The sequence below is a fragment of the Panthera onca genome, chromosome B2 (genome assembly GCF_046562875.1).
Source record: "Panthera onca isolate mPanOnc1 chromosome B2, mPanOnc1 haplotype 2, whole genome shotgun sequence".
In the NCBI taxonomy this organism is placed as follows: domain Eukaryota; kingdom Metazoa; phylum Chordata; class Mammalia; order Carnivora; family Felidae; genus Panthera; species Panthera onca.
This window is the reverse complement of record NC_138343.1, coordinates 120271910-120295481: the sequence shown is the minus strand read 5'-3', so window position 1 is coordinate 120295481 and position 23572 is coordinate 120271910. Positions and strand designations below refer to the sequence as shown.

General features: G+C 39.1%; 1 non-coding gene across 1 annotated transcript; it reads right to left on the bottom strand.

Annotated features, from left to right (window-relative positions):
* Positions 1–13494: 13494 nt before the first annotated feature.
* LOC132668091 (U6 spliceosomal RNA) lies at positions 13495–13601 on the bottom strand. The gene has a single exon (XR_009605461.1). It is a non-coding gene; the product is annotated as a U6 spliceosomal RNA (small nuclear RNA).
* Between the last annotated feature and the right edge of the window lie 9971 nt (positions 13602–23572).

Genomic DNA, 23572 nt, shown 5'->3' with positions numbered 1-23572 from the left:
CATCATGAAGAAATTTAAACTTATATTGGATCTTTATATGCATGGCAAATGGCCAAACTTCACTTCTGGTGATGGGGGGAACCCCCAACCAATAAACCAAATGCAGTCTTTAAAATGACATTCTTCAATAAAAGTTTTAAGCTTACAGAACAGAAGGAAAAATAATCATACTTTTCTAATAATATATTTACATCTATTTAATGATGTCCCATTAAATGGAGACAGGTAATAGAATCATGAAGCCTCGATTTTTTTAATGTTTATTTATTTTTGAGAGAGAGAGAGACCCAGAGCACAAGCGAGGCAGATAGAGAAGGAGACACAGAATCCGAAGCAGGCTCCAGACTCTGAGCTGTCAGCACAGAGCCTGACGTGGGGCTCCAACTCACGAACTGCGAGATCGTGACCTGAGCCGAAGTCGGATGCTCAACCCACCGAGTCACCCAGGCGCCCCTGTGAAGTCTCTGTTTTAATGTTACTCAAATACATATATCTATTTTAATTTTTACATATGTATTTATATTCACATACATTTCAAGTCTTATGAAAGATCAAGTCTTAAAAAAATTATCTAAGAACTGAACCAATGATTGCATGTATTGTTCATTATTTTGCCTTTAAAGAGAAATTTCAAAAATTAATCTATAGTTATGTTAAAAGCATGAAAGCCTTAAGTGTCTCACCTTTGAATATTTAATCTCTACTAAGTAACTACCCAGTTCCAATTATTTTGTATTCTTAGCTCCCCCTTACATTGCCTTTCTTTAAAACCTGTTCAAAGTCAATATCTAATGCTGGATAATCTTACAATAAATATGGTGGCCTTCCCCATTCCTTGTGGACTTTTATCCATTACATCAAAAGCCTCATAGACTTCTCAAACAATAGATAGCCTTAGAAACATTACGTAGATTATGCAAATTTATGGCATTTCTTTTGTTTTCTTATTTATGGTACTTTTTTTCCATTGCGGAAGAAGCCTTGTGAAACAGACTTTCTTTCTTTCTTTCTTTCTTTCTTTCTTTCTTTCTTTCTTTCTTAAATGTTTATTTCTTTATTTTGAGAGAGAGAGAGTGTGAGCATGAGTACGGGAGGGATAGAAAAAGAGGGAGAGAGAGAATCCCAAGCAGACTCCACGCTTAGCACGGAGCCCGATCTCACAACTGTGAGATCACGACCTGAACCTAAATCAAGAGTTAGACACTTAACCAACTGAGTCACTCAGGCACCCCAAACAGATCTCTCCCCACCCCCCCCCACCCCCCCCCCCACCCCCGCTTTGGGTTCTTTCAATTGTGTTATTACTTCACTGAAAGGTCAGGATATACTCTCTTTTTTTGATTAAAGAAATCTTAATTTAAAAGATGACATGAATGCAGTGCAACCAATGAAAATTTATTATGGACGCAAGGAATGGTCTGTGTTGTTTGGCCATTTGGTGGAAGTTGGGGCCAGTAAGGACCTGGGTCCACTCCAGCCAGCTGCTCTGCCCAACGCAAGTGCTGTCCTGTCCCCATCTCTGTTCACACAACCAGTTCACCAATAAACAGGGACAGCTAACTGAATTTCTCTTCTTTGTCATAATATAACAAATCTTTGGAGTACACAACATTTTCTTCTCAACATTGACAAATACAAATGAAGAAAAGAATGAGTAACTGTTCTTCATAAAGAGCCATTAACTGTAAACTTGCAAATAAGTAAATCAAATACTCGCAAACACAGTTACAAATGAGAGAAGGTGTATTTGGAGTAAGGATTCCATTGCTAAAATACAAGTTTGCAAAACATTAATTTAAAGGCCCTCGGAAAGTAAGAGACCATATATGTGTTCTGGCATTTACCTTTAATTATGGCATTTGTGATATTTGGTTAAGACTGTTATTTAATACAACGATTTTGATCCCATTCTAGCCTCAGTGAGCTTTGGGAGTGATTTCAACTTTAGCATGGAAGTAAAAACATACTTCTATTCTTTCCCTGCAGGATATTGTCAAGACAAAGGTCCTTTGTTTGCACTGTAGGTTTGTAAAGATTACGGAATGCCTTAAACGGTCAAGACAGAACATGGGACATCATACAATGAGCTGTCTGGTTTCTAGGGATTTGTATTTTAATGCTTTGCACTGTACTGGGAAACGTAATTTCAGCACGTGACCTTGATGGGTTGAAGATAGGGTAGAGATGGCAAGCAAACCCTCTTCGTCCATGGTTTTCTTTCTATTGGGGTTTTTGGTGAGATAGGAGAACTGACTTGGGTCTTGAACAGCAACTAATACTAACAGAAGTCCACTCAATGGGTGGAAGAAATACATGACTTTCCTGAGACATTCTCTAGGTGTGCTGTCATCACTAAATTATTTAGTGATGCTTGGTTCGGATGTGTTCTTTTTTTTTTCTTAAACAAAATATTGACATATGAAAACAACTCATGTTGTATCAGACATTTATCTTTGGTGCTCGAGGTGTTATTGACATATATCATGTGAAACCAGTTGAAAGAGTAAGTATCTTAAACTTCTACAGATGTGTGTGTGTGTGTGTGTGTGTGTGTGTGTGTGTGTGTATCTTTCTCACATCCCAGAACACTCATGAATTTTTAAATCAAGTGATGTTTATTTTTTAAAAAAAATTCCAAGGACTATTGAAACTCAGACCTCTTAAGAAATCAAATACCTTGGACCAATATTCTTTTTTTATGACATAAAAAAGAAATGCCATGTGGACAAGGCTAATGGCTTGTTGTAAGTTAGCAGACACTCCTACATCTTACAATTTTCTCTACAGGGAAAATATCGGGAGTGATGATGCCTTCTTTCGACTGCTTATTTCTGGAATGCTAGACCCTACACTCACACACCTGACTTGCATTGTCTCCATATGTACAAAACCATTAGGGGGTATTTTCATTGTTAGGACAATCCAGTGCCATTTTCTCCCCCTTGAAATATGAAGATAACTGAGATAGAACTGATATTTTGGGAAAGAGCTTAAATTATCTAAACAACTGCCTTCCTTCCCTGTTCAATAAATAGAATTGTAAATTAAAAAATATTTTGTCAATTTTAGCTTTCTTTTCTTATTTTAGTTTTAGGTCTGGTCCCTATTCAGGTAAAAATGTTCTGTTTTATTTAAAACTATATCCAGGGGCGCCTGGGTGGCTTGGTCAGTTGAGCGTCTGACTTCAGCTCAGGTCATGATCTCATACTCCGTGAGTTCAAGCCCCGCGTCAGGCTCTGTGCTGACAGCTCAGAGCCTGGAGCCTGTTTCAGATTCTGTGTCTCCCTCTCTCTCTGCCCCTCCCCTGTTCATGCTCTGTCTCTCTCCATCTCAAAAATAAATAAACGTTAAAAAAAAAAATTAAAAAAAAAAACTATATCCAAAAGAGCGAGATGAATTATCCTTTTATTTTTGGCTTTTTATCATTAGTTTCCTTTGAAGACACGGATGGTGCATGATGTTCTCTTGCGATTAACAACTACCGCATCATAAACCAAGCTCAGCTCAGAGCTGCAAACTAGTGGAAACAAAAAAACTTAAATGCCTCTGACAAAGGAACAGAGGGTTTTAAATAGAGTTGGGAAGGCATAAGTTATGATGAGGGCTGTGGGTAACTCTATAGGGTAAGGAGCTCTTGACCTGTCCACCAAGTTACTGAAACCTCTCCCGGAGCTCCAGGAAGGAAAATAAAGTGTTAGTAGAAGTTTCCTGTGATCCTTCCTCATCGTGACATAGGATCCCTTGGGAAATCTGCTGCTGTTTCAGGGTCTGTCTACGTCTATGCGGAGCCGTGCTATCTTCCCAATGTCATGTTCTAAGCCCCTGAGCAACTTATCCAACTAACTCTTATTCACTCACATGCCATCTTCATGGGCAGATTTTTCCAAGATGCCTATCTCTCACGTTTGAGTTTGACTTTAAAAAAAAATTTTTTTAGTGTTTATTTATTTTTTGAGAGAGAGAGAGAGCAGGAGAGGTGCAGAGAGAGAGGGAGACACAGAATCTGAAGCAGGATTCAAACTCCGAGCTGTCAGCACGGAGCCTGCCGTGGGGTTCAAACCCACAAGCTGTGAGATCATGACCTGAGCCGTAGTCAGTCGCTTAACCGACTGAGCCACACAGGCGTCCCGAGTTTTACTTTTAAATGGGCTCGTTAAATGTCCATGTTAATGTTAAAATTTAGCAGACTGAAGCCATTTCTTCAAAAGCCGGATCAACTTAGAGATTGCATTAGGCGAAATATAAAACACAGACAATAAAACAATGAGATTTAGCATTTTAGAGACATTATGACAGCACTTTAATTTTTGGCAGCTTTATTGAAGTATAATTTACATAATATTCAATTTACCCTTACAATTCAATGATTTTAGTAAGTGTACAGAGTTGTGCAGCTCTCACTATAATTCAATTTGAGATCATTTCTATTACTCCAGAAAGTTCTCTCTTGCCCATTAGCAGTTAATTCTCACTCCTGTCCCCAGCCCTAGGCAATCATTGAACTTCTTTCTGTGCCTATAAATTTGCCTTTTCTAGACACATTAGATAAATGATAAATCATATAAATCATAGAATATATGATCTTTTGCATTTTCCTTCTTTTACTTAGCATCATGTTTTGTTTTGTTTTGTTTGCTTTGTTTTTGGAGAGAGAGCAAGAGCATGAGCAGTGAGGGGGCAGAGAGAGAGAGAGAGAGAGAGAGAGAGAGAATCTTAAGCAGTGTCCATGCTCATCACAGAACCTGACATGGGGCTTGATCCCACGATCCTGGGATCCTGACCTGAGCTGAAATCAAGAGTTGGAAGCTCAACCGACTGAGCCACCCAGGCACCCCTAGAATAATGCTGATCCATATTATAGCATATAGTAGTATTTTGTTCTTTTTAGTTGGTGAATGATAGTCCTGCATTTTGATTTTTTAACCAGGGGTTTGGCATACTGTGGAAACACGGAACCGACTAAAGGACAGAACTTGACTTTACTGTTAACAACTGTATGCCAAGTGTTGTAGAGAGAAACAATGAGATAAGTACTTTCCCTTCACTTTTGAGAACTGGAGTGGAACACGATGACTAGTTTCTCATCATTTCTACTTAGACCTCTTCTGGAAATAACACTGCAGTTTGTTCTGGGGAGGTTGTAATAGAGTTAGCAGCTTTTTAAATATAGATCAGTTACTCCTGAGAGAGAAGCTATGTTCCTACCGTGACCTCTTTATACAGACACTGGCTGGGACATAGTCTCTCACCTCTAGTCTCCCAGGTTACATTAGATATGAAGAAAGAGGCAACAAATCAGTAACAATGTAAAATAGAAGACAAAGGCTTAAAATCATATAGCAGGGAAAATGATATGAGCTACAGTTACGCTCAACATTATGGATTAATCGCAGGAACAAAATATTGAATGAAAATTTCAAAGCCACGGAGATTCACTGTCACCATTTATATATAATTAATACAAATAATATACATAATATTATATAATAATTAAATTATTATATATTATAAATAATATAAGTAATAAATACTTATATATAAATTATATAAAGAAATACTTATAATTCTATATAAATAATTATTTAATTATAAAATTATATATAAATTATATATAATTGTATCTCATGAAACTATTTGGAAACACAAAACTCAGAAGAGTGATTTTATCTAAGGGTAGTAGAAGAGGGAGGCACAAAAGTGGATTCACTTGTGCATTAAATGGATTTTGGGTGTTTGCCTTCATGTGCCTGGTGAGGATCTGCTTCCTGGTTATGTCTTTTCCCTGTGTCCTCCCCTGGCTAAAAGGGCTAAAGGTCATTATTATAAGTGCAACTACTCCCATGCATGAGGGTTCTGCCCTCATGACCTAGTCTTCACCCAAAAACCTCACCTCTAATACCATGACTTTGGGGTTTAGCTTTCAACGGATGAATCCGGGGAGGGGGAACAAGCGTTAGGTCTATAATAATGGCTTTTATTGCTGTGTTTCAGAACTTACATATGGATTGCATATATCTCTTTTGTGTGGATTAAATATTATATAATTATATCACTGTGGGATATCAACCATGAAACAAGCTTGATACAATCCATATGTTGTATAAAGTCATTAACCTATCATGTCTTCTCAGATGATGTGGAAATGTTTTTATTTCTAATAAAGCCATTCTTTGATAGTATTAAATATTTCAAATGTTGACATTCAAAAGAAAATCTGCTATCCACTCTCCAGGAGTATGTCAGGACGGACTACCTGTTGAAAGTGGTAACTTTGGTGAGGCCAAACAATTTTTTACAGACTGAGTATCTTTGGGGTTCATTGCCCTTGGGATTGATTATCCAGTTCTCTTTCTCATTCACCTTGTGGGACTTTTCACTACTCATTAAACACCTCCATTAGAGAGGAGGGAAAGGAAAGGAGAGGGGGTGAAATTCAAAACGCCCTATGTTATTTCAGTGTTGGTTAGCAAGCTGTGCTGGTAAGAGCTATAGGACAGCCACTGAAATTAATGGCTATGCTCAATATTGTTGGTTATCTGTGAAATTCACTTTAAGGTGTCCTTTCTTACATTTTTTAGATAGAGTTCCAATCAAAAATGGGCCTTTTGGATGTCACGTTCTGCATCACGTGACAGAAAGCCCATCGTGATATAAGCAAAGGGAAATTTATTGGCTCTTGCGGGTGAAAAGTCCAAGGATGTGGTTGGGTCCGTACATCTAGGTTTGGCACTTAAATCCATCACTAGAACACGGCCCACATTTCTCCCCTGCCTTCTGCTGGGTTGACTTCTTTATCAGGCTCCAAATGGAATCAGCATCACTGCCTGAGAGTTTGAACATCCTTGCTCCCATGTGTAACCTTAGTGGAAAAGGGGAGAATGCTCTTTTCCCACAACTCGGGTAAAGGCTCAAGGTGACTCAATGGCTCTGACAGGCTCACTGAACACCACACAGACTTATCGCTGAAAAAGTCCGTGGTTACCTGCTCTTTTTAGTTTTCCCTCAGGCACAGATAAAAATCTGTGATCATATCTGTGATCTTGACTTTCACTTCTTATCCTCATAATCAGGATTTTTTCTTTACCAATATTCTGAACTTGCTCTTTTAAGGCCACTGTCAATTCTGATGATGAAAACAATCGTCTCTTCCTGGTTTTCATCCTCTTTGTTTTTTTCATATAGCGTTGGTTGCTGGATTGTTATTGGTTTATTATAAAAATTATAGTACGCAAGTAATGCATAGGTATGGTTCAAATAAAGCAGAAGTGTCTTAATCAAAAAACAAAAGTCACACATTATACTTCTTCCAGTGCCCTCTTTTCCAATGTGGTGGTCACCAAGTACTGAAAATTTACCAATTACTGTATCTATCTATCTATCTATCTATCTATCTATCTATCATCTATCATCTTTTCATCAATAGAAATACAGGCATACTTTGCTTTATTGCACTTTGAAGATACTGGGTTTTTTATTTTTTGTTGTTTGTTTTTTGTTTTTTACAAATTGAGTTTGTGTCAACCTCGCAGGAAGCAAGTCAATCAGCACCATTTTTCCAATTACATTTGCTCACTTTCTGTCTCTGAGTCACATTTTGGCAATTCTAATATTTCAAACTCTTCATGTTGATCTGTGATCAGTGATCTTTGATGTTGCAATGATCTTTGATCTCTTGTAATTGAGTTGGGGGTGCCCTGAACCACACCCATACAAAGGAGTGAACTTACTTGAGAAATGTGTGTGCTCTACCTGCTCTACTGACCATCTATTCCCCTGTCTGTCTGTCTCTCTTCCTCTTTTTCTCTCTCTCCTGTCCAGTTCCCCTATTCCTTGAGATGCAACAATATTGAAATTGGGCCAGTTAATAACTCTACCATAGCTTTTAATTGTTTAAGCAAAGAGTCACAGGTCTCTCACTTTAAATCAAAAGCTAGAAAAGATTACGCTTAGTAAGGAAAGAACATGGAAAGCTGAGATAGGCCAAAAGGTAGGCTTCTTGCACTAAACACTCAAATTGTGACTACAAAGGGAAAGTTCTTGAAGGAAATTAAAAGTGCTACTCCAGTGAACACACTAATGATAAGAAAGTGTAATAGCTTATTGCTGATAAAGAGAAACTTTTAGTGGTCTGGATAGAAGATCAAACCAGCCACAGCATCCATTCAGCCAAAGGCTAATCCAGAGCAAGACCCTAACTCTCTTCACTTCTGTGAAGGCTGAGAGGGGTGAGGAAGCTGGAGAAGAAAAGTGCGAGGGACACCTGGACGACTCAGCCAGCTAAGCATCAGGCTCTTGATTTCGGCTCAGGTCACGATCTCAAGGTTCAATGGGATCGAGCCCTGCATCTGGCTCTGTGCTAGAGGTTGCTTGGAGTTCGCCCTCTCCCTCTCTCTCTCTGCCCCTCCTCAGTTCACACACCCTCTCTCTCTCTCTCAATGTAAATAAACAAACATTGGTTGGTTCATGAGGTTTATGGAAAAAAGCCATCTCCAGAGCATAAAAGTGCAGGGTGAAGCAGCAGGTAGTGATGTAGAAGCTGCATCAAGTTATCCAGAAGATCTGCTAAGACAATTAGTGAAGGTAGCTACACTAAACAGATATAAAAAAAAATTATGTTTATTTATTTTTGAGAGAGACAGAGACAGAATGCGAGTGGGTTAGGGGCAGAGAGAGAGAAAGAGGGAGACGCAGAATCCAAAGTGGGCTCCAGGCTCTGAGCTGTCATCAGAGAGCCCGATGCAGGGCTCGAACTCATGAGCTGTGAGATCGTGACCTGAGCCGAAGTCGGATGCACAACAGATTCAGCCACCCAGGCGCCCCTAAACAGATTTTTAATATAGGCAAACAGCCTTCTAGTGAAAGAAGATGCCATCTAAGACTTTCATAGCTAAAGAGGAGAAGTCAATAACTTGTCTTTGCCTGGCTTCAAACCTCAAAAGACAAGCTGACTTTCTTGTTAGAGGTGAAAGCAGTTGGTGGCTTTCAATCGAAGCCAATGTTCATTTATCATTCAAAAATTTCTAGCGCCCTTAATAATCATGCTAAATCTACTCTGCCTATATTCTATAAATGGAACAATAGAGTCTGGATGATAGCACATCTGTCTGCAATATAATTTACTGAACATTTTAAGCCCACTGTTGAGATCTACTGCTCAGAAGAAAAAAAAAAAGATTCCTTTCAAAATATTACTGCTCATTAACAGTACTCTGGGTCATCCAAGAAGTCTGATGGAGATGTACAATGAGATTAATGTTTAATGTCTGCTACTACATCTTTTTTGCAGCCCATGGATCAAGGAGTCATTTTGACTTTCAAGTCTTATTATATAAGAAATACACTTTGTAAGGCCTTAGACAGTGATTCCTCTGATGGATCTGGGAAAAGTACATTAAAAACCCTCTGGAAAGAATTCACCATTCTAGGTGCCATTAAGACCATTTGTGATTTATGGAAAGGGTCACAATATCCACATTAAGAGGAGTTTAGGAGAAGTTGATTCCAACCTTTATGGATGACTTTAAGGGGTCAAGACTTCAGTGGAGGAAGTAACTGCAGATATGGTGGCAACAGCAGGAGAACTAGAATTAGAAGTGGAACCAAAAGATGGGACTGAATTGCTGTAATCTCATGATCAAACTTGAATGGATGAGGAGTTGCTTCTTATGGATGAGCAAAGAAAGCGGTTTCTTGAGGTGGAATCTACTCCCGGTGAAGATGCCGGGAAGACCGTTGAAATGACAACAAAGGCTTTAGGATACTACCTACGCTTAGTTGATAAAACAGCAAAGGTCGGGCTTGAGAGGATTGACTCCAATTTTGAAAGAAGTTCTACTGTGGGTAAAATCAAACAGCATCGCATGCTACAGAGAAAATGCCCATGAAAGGAAGAGTCAATCAATACAGCAAACTTCACTGTTGTCTCGTAACACACTGCCACAGCCACCTCAGCCTTCAGCAACCACCACCCTGATCCGTCAGCAGCCATCAACATCGAGGCAAGACCCTCCACCAGCAGAAAGACTGACCTGCTGAAAGCTCAAATGACGGTCAGCATTTTTCAGCAATGAAATATTTTTAATTAAGTTAAATATATAATTTTAAATAATTTTATTTATTTATGTATTATTATTTTTTTAATGTTTATTTTTTTTTAGAGAGAGACAGAACGCAAGCAGGGGAGGGGCAGAGAGAGAGAGAGGGAGACACAGAATCCGAAGCAGGCTCCAGGCTCTGAGCCGTCAGCACAGAGCCCGACTCGGGGCTCGAACTCACAAACCGTGAGATCACGACCTGAGGCGAAGTCGGACGCTCCACCGACTGAGCCACCCAGTCGCCCCTTAATTTTGAATAATTTTAATAAGATATTTTAATTGTTTCTTTAGACCTTATGCTATTGCACACTTAATAGACTATATTTTAGTGTAAATATCCCTTTTATATGCACTGGGAAACCAAAAAATAAATTTGACTCACTTTATTGTAACATGCACTTCATTGCAGCGGTCTGGAACCAAACCTTCAATATCTCCGAGGTATGCATGTGTATAGATATGCGCATGAATATATACTATGAATATATGAATATACATTATGTTACGCTTATTTTCTTCTTACATATTTTGGATAATATATATATATATATATATATATATATATATATAATTTTTTTATGTTTATTTATTTTTGACAGAGAGAGAGAGAGAGAGACAGAGCATGAGTCGGGGAGGGGCAGAGAGAGAGAGGGAGACAGAGAATCTGAAGCAGGCTCCAGGCTCTGAGCACAGAGCCCGATGCGGGGCTCGAACTCACAGACTGCGAGATCATGACCTGAGCTGACTGATGTCGGATGCTCAACTGACTGAGCCACCCAGGCACCCCTAATATATATACATATATGTATATATGTATATATTCTCTTTCTCTTTCTCTCTCTTTCTCTATAGATAGATAGAGAGATATATATACAGTATCTCTCAATCCATCTATCTCTGGAATTCACTTGTAAATTTAACTGTATGAATTAGAAATCTTTCCATGATGACAAGCATAGACAGATCTACTTCATTCCAATGGTTGTGTAATGCTCTCTATAGTATTAATGAACCATAATTTAATCATTGCTGATTGATGGGCATTTACCCTATTGACCTTTTGTTGGTGTTATTTCAAACAACACCACGTCATTCTCTCTCTCTCTCTCTCTCTCTTTCTCTCTCTCTCTCTCTCTCTATATATATATATATATATTTAAATTTTTCTCTTGGCTTGGATACTGTGTGCCTACACACTCTATATTGTCTTCACGATATCTTTGATCACCTCTTTTATTTTCGTTGTGTCTTCTTACACAAATCACCTAAATGTGGGCTCTCCCTAAGGTTCTGTGGCTGCTTGTCTCATTTCTTCCTGTACATTTAATGATCATATCCATTTTCAAGTCTTTAATTAGCATTTCCATACATATAGTTCTCCAATTAGGTCTTGTGCTCCATTTAATTCTTAAAGGACTAGCTATGAATTTTCATATGCCCCTGGTCATTTCCATATGAATATGTCTCACAGGCAGCACGTCCGTAACTAGATTCTTTACATTCTCCCTTAAACTAATTTCTCTGCCAACATTGATTATGATTGGTTATTGATGAGAAGGAAGAAATGGCGTTACAATGAAGCAAAATTTCCAGAGGCTCCCAGCCAGATTAAACCAGCCCAGTCCTAAGTCATGCAGAAGAATGAAAATAAATTTGGTTTTATAATGATGATAAGGCAAAACCATAAAAATAACTCTTAAAAACAAGCATCAAAGTGAGAAAATAGCCAGTGTTGTGAGGTATCACAAATTATCTGTCAAAGACTTGTATTCTTTAAAAACTTATGGTGATTGGGATGCCCCTGGGTGGCTCAGACAGTTAAGCGTCCTAATTTGGCTCAGGTCATGATCTCGCGGTTCGAGCCCTGCATCAGGCTCTGTGCTGACAGCTCAGAGCCTGGAGCCTGCTTCAGATTCTGTGTCTCCCTCTCTCTGTCCTTCCCCTGCTCTTACTCTGTCTCTCTTTCTCTCAAAAATGAATAAACATTAAAAAAAAAAGAATATTAAGAAATTATGGTGATCAGAATCCAAACATCAAAAGGCACCCAATTAGATCATCTTTGGTTAGGGTTCAAATCATCTTAAATGGTAGGAACAGGCACTGTGTTCCATACAGCTGGTCAATAATCCAGATTCAGCTTAGTTTGTCTAACAACATAGTCTTTCTTCTCTGAGTTTTGTAATAATGTAAGAAGGGCTGATACTCATCTGTTACGAACAGCAGTGATTACACCAAAGGTTAAAATTGACATACTTCCATTCAGGTGGGTAAATGTTCCAACTTTGTGATGTACCTCCTCAAGCCTCCTTTGCTCTTCTGCTGATCTCTCCTGATTTAGCTACTGAGCGGTTTATGCCTGGGGTAACAGGAGGGGTAGGAAGAAGGGGGAGTTTAGGAGCTTGCTCGAGTAATACAGGCATCCAGTTTTGATTTACGAATGACATTAGTTGTCAAAAGTTTGAATATTGTCTGTCTAGAACCTGGAAAATTATCTTGAAAACGAGAATAGGGGTGCCTGGGTGGCTCAGTGGGTTAAACATCTGACTTCAGCTCAGATCATGATTTTGTGGTTCACAGGTTCAAGCCCCATGTCGGGCTCTGTGTTGACAGCTCAGAGCCTGGAGCCTGCTTTGGATTCTGTCTCCCTCTCTCTCTGTCCCTCCCCTGCTTGTTCTCTCTCTCTCTCTCAAAAATAAATAAAACATTAAAAGAAAACAAGAATAAAGATAGAGATAATGAAGAAACAAATTTAAATTCAAGGTATGGGTACTTTTTAATCCATTTAAGTAGGAAGTTGTAATAATTATTGATCATTTGTGTGAACTGTTTGAAGCATTTAAATATATCCAATGTATTATTTGGGATTTCGATTCAATGTGAGAATTTTGATTAAGTTAATTTGAAATCATTACTGAAATGCTTGAAAATTTTTTTGTTACATCATTGGCTTTCATTGGTTGTATAATAATGTTTGTCTTAATAAAAGAATGTAATTAGTAAACTCAGGAAACTGACTAATATGCAAAGTACAAACAACAGGGATTGTTCCTGTCCAAGCAGGACTCTCCTTAAATATAAAAAATAATGCTATAAATGTGCACAACGACCCATGCCTGCTGTCCATCCGCAGGTTCCTTTTTCCATTTGGCAAATGTTGATTTCCACGTGTCAAGTAACAGACAATGGCCTGTCGACTTTATCACTCACCTGCCTCTTGTGCATTTTCATCTCCCTCTGACTCATCGGGTTGGAATTCTAGATGCTTAGCCACAGCACAGGGTTTGGGACAGTGGACTGCGCTTGCAAATTGCAAATCGGCGGGTGCCAAGGTTAGATGGCCTTTTTTTTCCTCCTTTCATGTCACACAGGTTTTGCACACATTTTATTTTATTTTATTTCTTTCAATATAAAAAGCTTCACGAATTTGCGTGTCACATTTGCACTGGGGCCATGCTAATCTTCTCTGTGCCGTGCCAATTTTAATATATGTGCTGCTGAAGTGAGCGCAGTTTTTTTTAATGTTTATTTATTTTTGAGAGAGAGAGACAGAATGTGAGTGGGGGAAGGGCAGAGAGAGAGGGACACACAGAATCCAAAGCAGTCTCCAGGCTCTGAGCTGTCACCACAGAGCCTGATGCGGGACTTGAACTCACAGACTGTGAGATCATGACCTGAGCTGAAGTTGGACACTTAACCAACTGAGCCACCCAGATGCCCCAGCACTATTTTATTATTATTTTTTTTTTTTTACTAAGCTCTATGCCCAATGTGGGGCTTGAACTCATGACACGATCAAGAGTCATGTGCTCTACTGAGTCAGCTAGGCACTCCTCACACGTGTTTTGAATTCAGACATTTCTCTGACAAACTATTTTATAGATTTAAATGTGTGCTTCAAGGGGAGCCTGGGTGGCTCAATCGGTTGAGCATCCGGCTTCGGCTCAGGTCATGATCTCGTGGTTTGTGAGTTCGAGCCCCACGACGGGTTTTGTGCTGACAGCTCGGAGCCTGGAGCCTGTTTCAGATTCTGTGTCTCCCTCTCTCTCTGCCCCTCCCGTGCTCACACTCTAGCTCTCTCTGTCTCTCGAAAATAAATAAACATTAAAAAATGTTTTTTTAAACATGTGTGCTTCAAATAAAAAAATGAGTTTGTTTGACGGCAAAATGGGTTTTAAGCAAAAAGGATCTTTAGTTTCTCGTGGCCCTTCTTTTCTTTCAGTGAACTGAATCCTGGAGAGAAATGGGTGCCTGTGAGGGGCAGACAAGCACAGTCAAGTTTGGAGCCAGAAGGACAGGTCGTTCCACTTCTGCTTCTCTCTGGCTCTATGAGCTTGGGCGATTCATCTCTTTTAGCTTCATAGGACTGTTATGAAGAGAACGTGATATCACACACACACACACACACACACACACTAGCACAACCTAAGTGCTCAATAAGTATTAACTCTTACTTTACATACTCTACTTTGTGTTTCTTTTTTTAATGTTTATTTATTTTTGAGAGAGAGACAGAGAGAGGAGAGTCTGAGAGAGAGGGAGACAGAGACAATCCCAAGCAGACTCTGCACTGTTAGCACAGAGGCCAATGTGGGGCTTGAACCCTTGAACCGCACAGCGAGATCATTGACCTGCCTGAGCTGAAATCAAGAGTTGGCCACCTAACAGACTAAGCCAGCCAGGTACCACATCTGTTTTGTGTTTCTTGAATGCTCCAGGTTAAGGTTCTTTCTCTTCCATTCCTTCTAGGTAAAACATATTATTTCTCTGATTATTTAGATATGTTCTTGACCTAATGTAAAGTTTCTAAAGAAATTAATCATTATAGTGTGTGAGATGTGAACTTTTAGTGAATTGTAAGTGATCAGTCTCAATCCTACTTGTTTGAACAAACCCACTTACCGTGAAAATCTCTATATGACAAAATAATTATAAAGCCCATGGTATTAATTTATGTATTTTAACAAACAATGACTTAAAACACCAACTCAACGGCTAAAATATTTCAGCCGTTCTTAAGATTTGTATTATAACTATAATTAGTTACATATATATATATATATATATAATTACATCTGTATCATTGTTATACTTTTGAGGAAACTGCTAAGCTTTGTTTTACAGATATAAGACTGCCTTTTTGCCATATAACATTCAAAGAAGTTAGAAGCAAAGGAATGAATACATTTGAAAATTGTGTCCTGTGCCTTTTTAAATGCCAAATTTCACTGTGACAAAATTATATTTTACATTTCTTCAATGTATTTGGTAATTTCATAGAAATCATATACTATATATATATATATATATATATATATAGGTTTATATACTCCTTTGTTATAACTTTTTTGTATTGGATATGAAGAAATTATGATTACAAACTCATTTCATCAACATTAGTCTCCAAAAATATTATTTTTATTTAAAAGACAGTAAATAATTCGCACCAAGGTGTGAAGAACTGGCTGGTTTGTTTTCAGGGGTTACTTGTTTATTGAAAGCAAATGTGGTCATTTGGAAAATCTCTGATTCCCAAGGAAATCTTTATACCAGGTAGGTTGAGCCCTTGACCTATGTCATCACATTTAATCCCTCTAGGAATGTTTCTAGGTAGCTATTATTGCCTCTTTTTACAGATATAAAACTAATACAGTGATTATCTGGCTAAGTTCATTCAAGAAGCAGGGAGAAGCTGATGGAAGCCATCTTTTTCTGACTGATATTTCTCTAGTGCCTCACACTGCTGCCTAATGACCCATTTCTAATAAAAATATTTCTCGGTGCAGACACTTCTGAATGGCTTTCCTTGTTGGAGGAAATGGTGTTTTCTCTGAGATGGATTCTTGAGGACTCACCTGTTCATAGTTGCTCAAACTATTTTAGGGACAGAATTTGGTGTCTTTGCAACATGTGTATATACCTATACTGATTGCATAGATCTGTGTATTACTTATTATGTTCATACTTTCACCAGTGTCAAAATTGAGAGACTCCTGTTCTCGGGTCACCTTCATTTCCGAGCCAAGGACTCAGAGCAAGCCAGCCTCATTCTCCTTGGAACCGGCAACAACTGCAGAAGCCAGGAACCCAGGGCTGATTCTTGACACCTCTTTCCCTCTTACCTTCCATGTGGAAGAATCCAGCATCACGTGTTATCAGTTTTATCTCCTAAAAATCAGTGGGATCCATTCACTTCCTCCACCTTCCAGTCAACATCAGGGTTCAAGCTACCACCACCACTCACCTTGATAACCATAACTGGATTTGTTCCAAGTGGTTTGCTCACACCCTTTCTTACCTTCCTGTATCTATTTTCTTTTCAACGTTTTTTTTTTTTTTTTTTTTTTTTTAATTTATTTTTGGGACAGAGAGAGACAGAGCATGAACGGGGGAGGGGCAGAGAGAGAGAGGGAGACACAGAATCGGGAAACAGGCTCCAGGCTCCGAGCCATCAGCCCAGAGCCTGACGCGGGGCTCGAACTCACGGACCGCGAGATCGTGACCTGGCTGAAGTCGGACGCTTAACTGACTGCGCCACCCAGGCGCCCCAAAAAGAACCTGTATCTATTTTCGTGACGCAGCCAGAGCGATCTTTGAAAACACATATCTAATCAATTCATTTCTTTGTTTAAAACCCTTGCCTTTTCAGTGCTTTAAATTTATTTTTTCCTTTTATTTATTTTAGAAAGAGAACTGGGGACAGGAGGAGAGGGAGAGAGAGAGAACTCCATGCTCAGCGCATGCAGGACTCTATTCCAGGACCCCGGGATCACGACCTGAGCCAAAATCGAGAGTTGGAGGCTCGGTGACTGAGTCACCCAGGAGCCAGTCATTGCTTCTGTTTTTATTTACTTGTAAACAAATTTATTTATTTTTGAGAGTGCAAGAGGGGGAGGGGCAGAGGATCCAAAGCAGGCTCTGCGGTTTCAGCAGCGAGATCATGATCTGAGCGCGGACGTTGGACGTTCAACCAACTGGGCCACCCAGGTGCCCCCTCATTGCTTTTATAATAAAGGCCGATACTAGTGTTTGGTGGGAGGTAGATCCGAGGCTGGTACATAGACTGACGTGGTGTTTCAAGTACGCACAGAAGCAGTAGCATCTTTCATGCCTTTTCTCGTGGCTTGCTATTACGAGACCTTACTGTGACCTCCGATGGAGGCAAAAATGGTCTTTCTAGAGAATTTTCTGCACCGCGATATTAGTAATGGTGTGTTGTAAGTTCCCTTGGCAGGGCTAATGTGGTATAGCTGGGAAGGTGCTGTGGTAGAAGGCTTAACGGGATGAGCTTTGGAGTCAGACTGCCAATGTTGGAGACATGCCTCTCTGCTCCTTGTTACTGGAAAACTTACTTGATTCCTCTGGGCTTCAATTTCTCCATCTGGAAAGTCGAAGGAAGAGTCTGTTGTGAGGATTAAAAGGGATAATACATGTGAAATCTGCTTTGCAGAGCACGGCACATAAAAAGAATTCAGCAACTCATGGCTGTTTGCGTTAGGTTCTTTTTTTTTCCCCCCTAAACTGCCACTAGACCCATAAATGAGAGCGAAACAATATAAATGTAAGTATTTTTCTTCCATGTTGAGGTAGGTTTTAAGTGAGAAAGGGAAAATGGCCACAAATAACCAGAGAATCAAAATAATTTAAACAGATCACTGTGCTCACCTGTAGAAAAAACACTGATGACTTCGTAGAAAATAGAGTAAAACTCAAACCAGAAGAAACAAAAATCTAAAAGTTCTTAGAAGAACTTGAAAAATTGTCAAGACTTGCCAACACACTCCCTACCACAAAGGGAACAAGGCTAGATTTTTTTTTTTTTTATCATGGAATTCTATAATCTCTAAGGAACACATAGCTCCATTGTTACCTGAACAGTTTCAGAGGCTAGAGAGAAAAGAAAGTTTCAAAATGATTTTTATGAATCAAATTTAATATTGATATCAAATTTTAAAAATTATGGTGTACTTGAACGTGCAACAACCATTCACTATATCCGAAAACTTAAGTCCATTTTTATGCAAATCTTTGCTCACACCCAGCCAAAATATGAATAAAAAGAACTAAGCAGGATATGAACAGACAAATATGATATATATAAGTGTACTCATACACTTTTCTATGTATGAATACAATGATGTTTAATATTAGGAAATCTATTATATATTCATTCATATTTTATAATATATTCATTTTGTTAGTAGATCACAGAAAAAACCACATAGGCGTATCTGTACATGCTAAAGGTATTCGAAAAAATTTAACAACCACTCATTTAAAAAAACCTTATTATTGGGGCACCTGGGTGGCTCGGTCAGTTAAGCGTCCGACTTTGGCTCAGGTCATGATCTCACGGTCTGTGAGTTCAAGCCCCGCGTCGGGCTCTGTGCTGACTGCTCAGAGCCTGGAGCCTGTTTCAGATTCTGTGTCTCCCTCTCTCTGACCCTCCCCCGTTCATGCTCTGTCTCTCTCTGTCTCAAAAATAAACAAACGTTAAAAAAAAATTAAAAAAAAAATAAAAAAAACCTTATTATTATATAATTAAATAGAAATATCTATAATGTGACAAAAACATATGGTGAAACACTGGACACATTCTCATTGAAGTCAGGGCAAAAACACTTCTATTATTTCTATTATTATTTATTATGGTTCTAGAAGTCTTAGCCAAGACAATTAAACAACAGAAAGAAATGAGTTAGTTAAACTGCATAGGAGAAGGACCATTTATAATTGTTTTCAGATGATAAAATTATATACCTGGATATTTGAAGAGAACCACTTGAAAAGCTATAGCAAAAATAAAGGAACTAATAAAGATAGAAGTTTGTAAATTGATAACAATAACAATCTAAAATAACAATCTTCTTAATACACGTAACAACCAACTCGAAAATAAAAAGGATGAAACGTTCCTTGTACAATAACAACAACAAAGGATTAAATACTTAGGAAAAAAATAGGGGTGCCTGGGTGGCTCAGTCAGTTAGACCTCAGACCTCAGCTCAGGTCAAGATCTCATAGTTCATGGGTTCAAGCCCCCCATCAGGCTCTGTGCTGACGACTCAGAGCCTGGAGTCTGCTTCAGATTCTGTCTCCCTCTCTCTCTGCCCCTCCCCCACTCATTCTCTTTCTCTCTCTCTCAAAAATAAACAAAGATTTAAAAAAATGAAAAAAATAAGTACTTAGGAAAAAATTGAAAAAGCTTTGCTTAATACTTAGTGATAGGAATTATCTGTTGAGCATTTATGATTGCCAGATGCTGTTTTCAGCGCTCTGAAGGGAGCTTCTCATTTAATTCTTATTTCAACTCTCTGAGGCAAGTGCTATTACTATTTGTGTTTTACATGTGAGAAAATGGAGGCACAGAGTGTTTGTGTTACTCAAGATCTGAAAACTTGAGAGCCTATACTCCTAACCAGGAGAATATAATTCCTCCTGAGCAGTATAAAACTCTCCGAGAAACATTTTTAAGAAGTGGGAAAAAAAATCCACTGTAAAAACATACATTGTTTTCAGTGTGAATACTTGGTATTTTGAAGACATCAACTTTCCCTATTTAATTAACAATTTAAGGTAACATCAATACAAATACACAGAAGATTTTTCAAAATTAGATAAGCTAGATCTTATATTGCCAAAAAGGATTAGTAATAAAGTAATAAAGGAGCAACGATGTCCTACATTAAAATATCATAAATTTATGTTAATTTAAATAATTGTGCATTGACACCTAAGTAAACATACACATTGCTGGAATGATATAAAGTGCCCAGAAATCCAAATATAACTGAAAATTTAAATTCTGAAAAGAATGGTATTCAGATCAATAGAAAAATATATTTCTTAATACAAATGAGCTGTATCCTTATTTCACTGTTTGAACCCAAATACATTCTAAAATTGTCTAAAGACTTAAAAGTGAAAAAATTAAAGCTATAAAACTACTAGAAGAAAAGTGAAGAATTTTTAAAACTATTTAACTTTAGTGTGTATTCGTATGTGTGTGGGGGGGGGAGGGGTCTTTCCAAGCAAACATAAAACCTGAAAGCTATAAAAGGAAAGATTTGATAAATGTGCTTATATACATATTTTAAATATAAACAAAATGCAAAGATAGATTTCAAATAGAAAAAAATATTTGGAAATATATGATGGACCGAGGGCTCATGTTGTTAATCTATTAAGAATTTTGCAAACCAACAACTTACATATCAACATGGATAGAAGACATAAAATACTTACTTTCCATCATATAAAACTTTTAAACAAAAAGTCAGATACCACTATCCTGTGATAAACTGCCTTCATATTTATATCTTCCTAAATATTTTCTATGAATACATTTTTTAGAAAAATGGAATTAGATTTTATAATAATCCCTTTTGACATCTTGCACATTATAAATACCTTTGGATATCATTAAATGTTCTTCTGCGACATAATTGAATGGCAAACTCATTTTTCATGTCATATATATTTGTTTCCAGTTTTTTGTTTTTGTGAATATTCCTTAAGCAAAATCTTTGTGCCCATCCCTAATTTATTCTGGTGAATAAATTCTCAGAAATAGAATTGCTAGGTGAAAGGGCATATGCATTTTAAAGTTTTTTAAATAATAATTTTGGACATTCTTAGATAGTTCTAATTTGTGCATTCTCAAGCAGTATTTAGAAGCAGATTTCTCACCGGATTCTTGTTAAAATTGGGTATTACTATGTTAAGAAATATTAACTAATTAGACCATTGGAAAAGGTATCTCATTATTGTTCTAATATTATATAAATGATTACTATTGAGATTGGATTTTATTATACATGGCTACTGAATTTTTTTGTGTGAGTTTAGGGATTCATTAAAAGAAATGACTGTTGAGTTTCTTTGGCTAAAATAACTATCTGGATTAGAAAAAAATGATCCGATCATTTTAATTTCCATAGTTCCCAGAGTAGAGTAGGTATTCTTGCAATCAGTTTAGGAATAGTGTCACAAATAGTATCTTAACTGATGAACTCCTAAGTAGCTGCAATTAGTCAGGGAAACTACATATGCAAATTCACCAAGCCCTGGGGAAAGAAGAAAAACCTGATGAGTCATCACAGACTTTAGCCGGTTCTCCGGTATTCTTGCTGGTGGTAAAGTTTTATCTATTTGCTTCCTGTACTTTCTCCTTAGGATTTCTTTACCTAATAAACCTGATAACTTAGAACTCTCTTTCACAGGAATTGGTTTCATTTCCAACAGTCTAGAGAAGACCTAAACAGCTCGGTGTTACATTGTCAGTTAAACCAAGGTGGAAGAGGGGGAGGGTAGAGTAGTGATAAATGAGCAGTCATTTCAATGTTTTCTTTCCAGCAGAAATCAGAGCCAGATTACACTTTATCTCGCCCTGACTTTTCGCAAGATAGATAGCTACGCAAAATTTTCGGGTTCAAATAGTCTCCATCAAAAGGGCTAAAACCCTCATCTTCTGGATGCACTGAACTTTCATCTTTTTAACTGAAGGGATCCGATTTCTTTTACTGAATAAGAAAGAATTTATTCAAATTATTCTCCCAGTCTTAGGTCTTTAACCAACATAAAGGCATACAATGAAGGAAATTAACATCACTGCTTGATGCAGATTTTTTTTTTTTTTTAAGAGATTGTCCAAGAAGTGTTATTTCAGATCCTGAAAGCAAAGTGATTAGGTTTACTTGTAACCAATAGTCCCCGTTTCCGTTCAGAGTTGCCTAGTTTAGGTGTTTAGCCTTCGATCTTTGCACTACCTGATAATGTAGCATTGTCCTTAAAGCTGATGCAACAACAAAAAAATCACCTTAAAAGCATATGCTGTTGAGAAACGCTTCCTTTTAATTGAATTTCACGTTAGAAATTTATCTATCTTTGTTGGCCGATATTTAGCACAGACGTCTTTGTTTTTTCGAGGACTTTAATGTCGAACTTCACGTATTAACGACAGAAGTAAATACATTAAGTTCTGAAATGTAGGAAGACGGAATTGGACCGTGGCTTGTTCTTTTATCGTTAGGTGTAGCTGTAAAAGCAAGAGTTGTGGGTGGAATTGGTGACGCCAGGATCGAAGTTATCTTCAATTAAGAACTACAATTACATGGTCCTATTCCATATTAAGCGGAATTGAATTTCAGGTTCAAATCATTTGTCAGTGGAAAGAAAGAAAGAAAGAAAGAAACCCTAAAGACTTCTAAACGACCTCACTGATATATGACCCGGATGCTGCCAGACCAAACGATTTTTACCAGGATGGACCCTCCAGTGTGGGCTCGGGACTGGGTCACCTGCAGGGCAACCTCACCAGATCTCAGATTTGGTGACCTTCTCCGAACCTGGGGGGAAGGTGCGGCTGGAGAGTGAGTGGAAATCTACCCCCCACCCCCACCCCCATCCCCCGCCCCTCGACTGGCCTGGAGGCGGCAGCCGGAACCTGGGAGCCCGGAGAGGGCACCTGAGCTGCCAAGGGGCCCTGCAGCGCGTCTGCAGGTGGAGACGCGCCTCTCCGCGGCCGCGCGCACCCTTCGGGTCGGGGAGCAGGTGGGAGGATCCTGCTTTCCGCCCCAGCACGGCCCGGGGTCAGGGGGACTGTCCTCTGTTGCACTGCCCAGTCAATTTGTCAAGGTCCCGCATCGGATAAATAGCTGTCTCCCTAGACCTTTATAGTGACTAATGCAAATAAATCGCAGTCACTTTTACTGAGCGCGTCAGCGGGCAGCCGGACTTTAATGGCTGAGCCTCCCAGACCTCCGGGGAGGGCTGTGCCCGGCCTCTGGGCGCACGGCCTCGCCCAGGCCCGATCCCGCAACCTCAGCCTGCGACTCCGGCCACTGCGAGCGGTCGAAGCCCAGCCCCAGAACGCTGGCATGGTCCGCCCGCTGGAGTCGTCGTCGGGGGTCCCTAGGGCAAAAAGCGAGGGAAAAGCCTCTCATCTTTTTTGTGGGTTTGTCTGGAATTTTTACCTCCTTGCCTTGGTGGGAACATCTCCCCTCTGGGATTTTGTTTACTCCCTACCTCCCCACCCCCTCGCCCTGCAGCTGTAAGGGGCAGAAATTCGAAATACCTTCCGCGTCCCTCTTGAAGACTTTGGGGCAATCCATCGGATCCTACCGATTTCCTCTGGGACCTTTAAAGCTTTGATCCCCAAACGTAGAGTTCCATCTCCCCCATTTCCATCCTTCCCCTCTGGGACCCCTCTGGATGCCTGCTCAAAATACCTGCTGGCGCCAGAGGAAATTCACTTGTAACAGATACCCAGCGGGTGTAAAACCAACACTCCGCTTCCAGGGTCATTTTCCTCCCAGCTTCTGCCCCATCAACTTGTCGCTTAGCGAGCGCTAACGCCGGGAATTATTGTGAATCCTGAGTGCTGAGCTGGACGATTTGGAACCACTTTAATAGACTCGATGATTGCTATTTTACACGTTGCTTCCGCGCCTCTGTCCTCTGCTCCGTGCACAGGCCTCTGT